Raw genomic sequence first — 8,682 nt, 5'->3', positions numbered from 1 at the left:
ACAAGCCGCGCTCAGTCTCAAACAGCTTGTGAGCCACAAATACCAAAATGAGTGGCTAACTGTGCTAAAATGTTCAAATACATACAAAATTATGTCAAAATGCCCATCTTGGCGAGTATCCAGTTAAAGGCAGTCAGTTTTGGAATGTTAAATAGTTGAGAAAGAGAACGCATGTTGTGTATATTGGGTGTTAATTACATTACATTACATACACAGTATATTGGGTCCGTGGATAAACTCTTAAAGGGACCGCAGTCCAATATTTCTGCTGCTGTCTGTCATGTTAATCAAAGAACAAAAGACAAAGAAAATCACTTTCTGCTCTTGACTGAATACGTTTTATAACTTTAATGGTAAGCATTAATCTGCATTTAATTTTTACAATGAAGACTACAGAAATTAAAATCAAATGTAAAAGAACACTGAATGTGTTATTTTACATTTGATTACTTTAATTTCTGTAGTCTTCATTGTAAAAATTAAATACAGATTAATGCTTACCATTGAAGTTATAAAACGTATTCAGTCAAGAGCAGAAAGTGATTTTCTTTGTCTTTTGTTCTTTGATTAACATGACAGACAGCAGCAGAAATATTGGACTGCGGTCCCTTTAAGAGTTTTTCCATGGACCCAATATACTGTTACACAACATGCGTTCTCTTTCTCAACTATTTAACGGTCCAAAACTGACGGTGTTTAACTGGATACTCGCCAAGACAGGCATTTTGACACAAATTTGTATGTATTTGAACGTTTTAGCGCAGTTAGCCACTCATTTTGGTATTTGTGGCTCACAAGCTGTTTGAGACTGAGTGCGGATTGTGCGCTCCACTGGTGCGCGGCCGACGTTATTGCCTGTGCCGCCGGTAACAAAATGGATCGGAAAGAAGTGAGACTGACCGACAAATCGGCCGATTCCGATCCCTGGCCGATTGATCGGTGCATCTCTACATTAAACACAACTGTATTCTGTAATCATTAAAAATGTTATATATCAACAAAATACGATTAGGCCTATGTTTTAAAAAGCATATTTGGATGTCATTGTTCACTATTAAAAAAAAAAAAAACATGAATTTGCACTGGTCAATTTTATGCTTTTATGCTTTACCTTTCGCACACACATTCACATACAAATTAGCAGAAATATCTGCACCTTTTTATATTTTGTCTCCTGAGTGCTTCCGTTTCCCATGAGACTGAGATGTTTTATCATTATTTGTTTTAGCAGAAGCTCATTAAACCACATTGTGTTTAAAGGTTAAAGTGCCTCTACACTTGCAGTTCTTCTCATTTGCTCTCAACTGATCAATTGCTGCCATACAGTATTCACACAAAATACATGTTTTGTTGATATGAATCATTCAGATCGTTGTACTGAACTTATCTTTTGCTCTGCTCTTTTCATGTGGACATTCAGTGACTGACGCAGCTGATGGCGGTGGTTTAGTTGCTCTGTAGAGTTTGATTATGGTTTGTAGGCAGCGTAGAAACTAAGACTGAACCAAACAATAAATGTAACAATATAGAGATACTTGATTAGGCCAAACATCTGTGGATCGTGGGGTTCAACAGCCATAAATGCTAAAATGTGATGAGACATGAAGATCAAGCTAATGTAAACTAGCTTGTGTCGAGTGGAATAAACTGAAGAACTGACTAACGTTCACACATTTATTTTTGTGACTGCGCGACTGTGGTAAGTTGTTTTTCAACCACTCCAGTGGTCAACATCTTCCTAGAACTGTTTAACAGCAGGTCTTTAACAGAAACAAAAGTAAAAAAATCTCTCTGTTGGGTCTTTAGTGGGGTTTGTTAACTATCGTCACTTTCAGTAGTAGATGTGGTTCTTAAACGAGCATTAATAATATCCATCGAATTCAGATTTTGCTGGAATCTTCAACAATATGAAGAGCACTTTCAAAATCGTTTTGTTTTTGCTGATAATGTGTGGTAAGTGCATAAAAATGATTTTAGTACTTTCGTTTTCACTTTGACATCGTTCATTTGTTTACAGGCTGATGTTGTATTTTTTTTCCTCAAGTTTCTTTCCAAATTAGTTCCAGATCGGAAGATGCCAATAATATCATACCGATTTCTGTCATTTTATCAAACAGTATGGAATGTGATAACAAGGTCACAGGAACAATTTCTAAAATGGTGAATCATAAAATGTTAAAAAAAGAAACGCTAAATAATTACAAGTAAATAATTAATTACAATAAATAATTACAGTTTTTCATTGTAGAAGTTAATGGAACATACAGGAATGTAATAAAAAAAAAAAATCAAACCACTTAAACCAAAGATAAATGTTAATGTTGACTTCATTATATCCATTGCAATATAAGAAAACTAATTTTAGGGTCAAAAATGATCAAAGACTTCTGCTTTCCTGTCCCAAATCTATCTTCCATAATAAAAGGTCCATTTGGAATTCCCGAAGGCACAGAGGTGCTGATAGTGATCAAGGCCTGTGGGCCAACATGTGTATACATCGGGGGTCTGCTAATTATCACACCTTTTGCACGGTGGGGAAAGCTGTAATTTGCTGATCGGTCAGTTTGAATGTCTCATATTTGGTTTTTAGTCACATGGTCAAGGAAGGGATCTTTTCTTGGCTGGCGATCTTGCTTTCTTTGCTGGGGCCCCTTTCTTGGGGCTCTGCTCTCTCTCCCTCTGTCTTTCTCTCTCTCGCTCTCTCAGGTAATATTTGACACATGCTGGGTACATTTAACTGTTTATGATTTACCATCCTTCATCTATTTTGTAACCAATTCAAGTGTAATCATAAAATTCTGTTATTAAACCATTTCAGTTATAAATCATGTGCTAACTAGTCTTGATTCAAGGTTAATATTGAAGTGCTACCTATTGCAATACAGTATAGTCACTCAATATCAACGCTCTCCCACATATTTAGCTATTCTAACTGTGCTTATTTCCATCGTTGGTATAAGTGGCAGTGGGTGGCAATAGACAAGAAATGTACAGTTTCATGCCATCGTGCTGACAACGTTTCTTTAGTCATTCGGCAACCCTACAGCCTGAACCACTGTAGGGAAACCATCCTGACAAAATCAATATAATTTCTGTCTTTTTTAATTTATGAGTTTAATATTTTATCTGATATGTTGATGAAAGATGGGATGGAGAGATGAAAATGTACTAAATTGTAGGAATGAACCAACAAATTAAGATATGTGAACCAGGTGCTTTTAATTTTAATGCTCTGTCCATTTGTTTATCTGTCCATAAGTAACATCAGATGTAAAGATATCAAACAGAAACTATATGAGTAAAGTTTGAGAACAAACTTTGAAGTTGGCTTGAGAATGCCTACCCTGAAAGTTTGAAGCAGCTGTAAAAGTTCGAAGTTTCAAAGTTTAAATAGATTAGATAGCTGTTGATAGCATGTTGCTAGCATGTTTTAGTATGATTAGCTTGTTAGCATGTTGCTAACATGTTGTTAGCATCTTTTTAGCATGATTTAACATATTGCTAACATGAATGAAAAAAAAACAACTAAAACCAAGTAAAACCAGCTGATTTAATAAAAATAAAAAACAGCTTAAAACCTCTGCATTTAACCCATCCAAGTGCACACACACAGCAGTGAGTAGTGAACAAACACACACATACACCGTGAACACACGGGGAAGAAGTGGGCAACCATTTTTGCTGCGGCGCCCGGGGAGCAGTTGGGGGTGCCTTGCTCAAGGGTCTCATCTCAGTCGTGGTATTGAGGGTGGAAGAGAGCGTACATCCACTCCCCCACCTGCAATCCCTGCCAGTACCGAGACTCGAACCCATGACCTTACAAGTCCGACTCTCTAGCCATTAGGCCACGACTGCCCCCTTAATAATCAATAGCTAACCTTTGTAGCTGGTAGCATTGTATCACAGCCTGTCTCACGTTACTGCCTCTTTAGGATGTTTTTTTGTATTTCTCATTTGTAGGTAAATTTGCTAATGAATGTAAAAGTACCACATCCTTATATTCTTCATCCAATAACAGAGAATTTTCTTTCTTTACTTGGTTAATTTACACTGCATCAGACAAGACTAAATTATCTCAGTTAGATCTGTTCACTGGCATTAGCAGCAATGTTATATGAGTTTATTCTCTTCTGAATGGTGTTTATTCTGTTTGTTCTGCAGGTGTATTTGGTGCTGATGCAGATGACTTGAAGACAGTGATGGAGGGAGAATCTGTCACTCTAAACCCTGATCTCACTCACATACAGACATTTGATCTGATAGAGTGGAGGTTTGGAGATTCAGTCATTGCTCAAACTGATGGAAATGACATCTCCTATCCCAGTCACACTGAGATTTTCAGAGGCAGACTGCAGCTGGATCAGTCTGGATCTCTCACCATAAAGAACATTAGAACCAAACACTCTGGACTTTATAAACTACATATCGACCACAGCACTGGGACCTTAAATCAGAAATTCAGTGTTACTGTCTATGGTGAGGATATATTTATTTTTTAATAATTAGATCAAGTATCATCACAGATATCATCACAGCTGTGATTGGGCTGCAGGTGATCACATGACTGATATTCAGAACATCAGCATGATATTGATTTTATACTACAGTTCTAGGAAGAAATCTATATCAAGTGACTTTGATTTGATACAGAATATAGCCAGAAATTTTTAGGTTCATTCCACCAGTAACAGTATTGAAATATTTCAAAGCAGGATTCATTCTCAAGAATTAGGAATTTTAACAATAAAATGAGGATTCAAACAATAAAATGTCCCTGTGTTGTGATATGAAACAAGACGCCTCATGGCCAATCAAATTGGTCAACTACATGCAACTTTTCTACATGTCAGACTGATACTATACTTTTATGATTTATGTAGTAACCATGAGATGAACTAATCAGCTGTGAAGCTCCATATTCTATTGCCAGTAACTTTGTTTAATATGTTTAATCTCTGTCTCTGAATTTATTTCTTGTAGAGTCTCCTTATGTCTGTGATTGCTTATAAAGCTGAAATGATCGTATCAGTGATGGAGGGAGATTCTGTCACTCTTCAGACTAATGTTACTGAAATACAAGGAAATGAGCTGATAGTGTGGCGGTTTGGAGATGAAGGAAAACTCATAGCTAAAGCTGATATAGAAGCCAAGAGCTTACCAATTTATTATGACGAGAGATTCAGAAACAGATTGAAACTGGATCATCAGACTGGATCTCTGACCACCACAAACACCAGAACCACAGATGCTGGACTTTATACAGTGAAGATCAGCAGCAACAAACAGACTTTATACAAGCGATTCACTGTTACTGTCAGTGGTGAGTAACTCGAGTTTTTTGAAGTAATGATTGTTTATCAGCTGTCTGTGAATAATTCAGATGATCTGACGATAATATTATGAGGAATCAAACCTTCCTTTAAAATAAGAAACTTCAGTGTACACTGACGTCATACAGTAACTGTAACTATAACTGTGATAATAACTGCTGTAAGGCATCTGATGATCTTAAAATAATTGTAATTTAAAATGTAAGCTTCATCTCTGTTTCTATTTTTTGTATGTACTATAAGTATCATAATTATTAACATAAAGACCTACATAAAAGATCTTCAGGTTATATAGTGCTACTGTTTCTAGTGTTTGTTATAGATCAGACACACATTCACACTAATTAGTGTCTGTATTTATCATTACTTTATCTTTAAGGTACATCAATGACACTGTATACTTTTTTTTGTTTTTTAACTTTGCTCATGTGTTCTCACACAAGACTCCATCCACTGCTGTGGTTTTACTGAAGCTGTAATCCGATTGGCCCTCTCTGCTTTGGTGGGCGTCGCCAGTGTTTCTGTGCTGGTTTATGACATCAGATCCAGGAGTCTTCAACCGAAGAACAGCATGTGGAAATCACCAACAAACACGGTTTAATCTGATGTTCTTGAATGACTGCTTTGAGTATACAGTATAAGTCATCCTTTGAGTAGGCTAAATATCATTTATGAATAAATGTCAAGTGATCATGAATTTATTTTACTCCATTACAGAAGCTACTTTGTTTAAATAATTGTGAACATTTTAGTGTTTGTTTTCACTTCAGCTGTGTTTGTATATTACTTTTCACAATGTAAATGGTCCTAAAGCAGCTTAATAAATAATAGTCCCTCATAAAGCCATTGTATTATTGTACGATAAGTTGCACAGGTCATGTGAAAGAATTGGTGAGAAAACAATCAGAGTAAAAAGATATAGTTGAGACTTTTAGCACAGCTAAGCCTGTAGATGTTTTATTGTCACATTTTTATTGTGAATGCAATGTGTATAAAAGGCTCCTGGAGAAATGAAGTCTTTTATTGAGGGACTCCTATTTTGATAGTTTGTAGAGCGTATTTCCAGGAGCATCCAGTAGGAGGCATTATTGTACAAGTTTACTGCCTGCTGCCTCATTGTATTATTACTGAGAGAACGGCAGCTGCGCACTTAGTTCCCTCTCGAGCTTTCACGAGACATCACGGAGACATTTCTCCGTTATGGGAACTCCTTCCCGTCCAACCTTTCTGAAGTCCTATTGGCTTACGCCAGTCCAAATGACTGGCCAATTGTCGCGAAGTATGCAAATCGCATGCAAATACTGACGAGCTCGAGTGGCAGTATAAAATGCGGTGCACGCGACAATACGTCTGAATCTTCTACTTCACCTGCTGAATTCACTATGGCAACAATCTGCAAGATCTGCACGGGACCAATCGAGCCGCCAGATCAACATGACCACTGCGTCGCCTGCCTGGGCCTGGCCCACGCCATGGCGGCGCTGGACGAGTCCGGCTGCGGGCATTGCGCGGACCTACCGGCCCGCGTGCTCCGGACCCGCCGCGATGTGGCCAAAAGGGTCGAGAAGGGTCTGGCTGCAGCTGGCGCTTGCACTTCCGCTAGCGACGTCACTTGCAGTCTTTATTATTCTCGTGGCCTATTTGGGGTGAGGCCCACTGCCGCCAGCGTGCCGCTGGTGGGCCCTCCCGATGACGGGAGCGTCGTCTTGCCGCTCCCCCAACCCCAATGGTCGCCCCGTTCCCCGGCCCCCTTCCCCGAGGACTGCTTCCACCCTCCTTCCAACATCGCATAGTTTGTGTCCTTTGGCCAGGAGGAGGGGGATGACACGATGTCCATCTCTGCCTCGGAGAGGGAAGATTGGGCGGGATCGGAGTCCAATCAGTTGGAAGGCATGGGGACCCCAGACCTCCAGGAGGAGTTCATGAGGGTTCTGTCGAAGGCTGTCCAGGAGTTGGATCTTACCTGGAGTCCTCCAGAGGAGCCTGCGAGGAGTAAGCTCGACTCCTGGTATTTCAGGTCCTTCCAGAAAGCTGACTCGAGGGCGTCGGTCCCCTTCTTCCCTGACGTACATGAGCAGCTGGTGAAAACATGGTCTGCGCCCCAATCAGCGCGTGTCCACTCTGCCACACAGGCCATTTTTTCCCACGTGGATGGGGCGGAGGCCCACGGGTATGTGTGCTCTTCCCCCGTCGAGGAGACCGTCGCTACGCACCTGTGTCCTGCAGCGGCCAAGACCCTAGGCTCGGACATCAGCCTCCCCTCGAAGCTGTGCATGACCACCGCCCACCTCGCCAATAAAGCATATGCGTCTGATGGCGAGGCGGCTTCTGCGCTGCACGCCATGGCGGTGCTGCAGGTTTTTCAGGCGAAGCTCCTGCAGGCGGCGGAGGGCGGAGCCCTCACGGTGGAGGCCGTTAAGGATCTGTGCGCGGCGACGGACTTCACGCTGATGGCGACGATGCGAGCAGCCCAGGCCGTGGGTAAGGCCATGGGTTTTATGGTCATCCTTCAGAGGCACCTATGGTTAATATGGCTGACCTCAAGGATGCTGACCATAAAGTGCTGCTGAACGCTCTTGTGACTCCCTCCGGCCTCTTCGGTGATGCCGTGGAGTCCATTATTGAGCGCTTCGCGGAAGCTCAAAAGCGTGCCAAAGCCATGAGTCACGTGATGCCAAGGCGCGCTTTCCAGCAGCAGACGGCGAGATCCAGATCCTCGTCGGCACCTGGCTCTTCCCTTAACCCCATGCCAGCGACCGCAACGGTGTCTGCTACCGCTCCTCGCCAGGAGCCGGATGGCCGTAGGAAGGCGTGGGGTCCCGGGAGGAAACGCGACGGCCAGCGGAGGAGCCTGCGATGTGACTCTTGCCCGCTGCCGGCTGCTAAGCCGTCGTCCTGACAGTCTGAAGAGAGGAGGAGAGTGCGTGAGCGGCCCGGGTCCCAAGCGCCACAAGTTCATGTGTTGGAATGTTTGTGTGTTGGATGTTCATTCAATAAAAATGCATACATTCTCACAAAAAGAGCTTTTTTCTCCTCACTCGGTCAATGCGGTGCCGCTCACCCCGCCTCAAAGCAGTGCAGAGCCGCCGCCCACACAGGTTATAGTCGAGCAGCACTCGCTGGCGCATTCAACGACCAAGCTGCTAAAGTAGCTATGTCAGTTCTTGAGCACATGGGAAGTTATTCAGGGAATCTCGCGCTGGCTACTAGGTATGATAGAGCGTGGGTATACCCTTCAATTCAGATGCAGACCACCCCGTTTCAATGGCGTGGTGCAGTCTCTAACATTGCCTCGAAATGCCCTGGTTCTGAGACAAGAGGTATGCAGTCTGCTCGAAAAAGGAGCGATAGA

The sequence above is a fragment of the Sinocyclocheilus anshuiensis genome, unplaced genomic scaffold, assembly GCF_001515605.1.
Source record: "Sinocyclocheilus anshuiensis isolate Anshui unplaced genomic scaffold, SAMN03320099.WGS_v1.1 scaffold118, whole genome shotgun sequence".
Taxonomy (NCBI): domain Eukaryota; kingdom Metazoa; phylum Chordata; class Actinopteri; order Cypriniformes; family Cyprinidae; genus Sinocyclocheilus; species Sinocyclocheilus anshuiensis.
The sequence above is the reverse complement of the archived record's forward strand: the minus strand, read 5'-3'. Positions refer to the sequence as shown.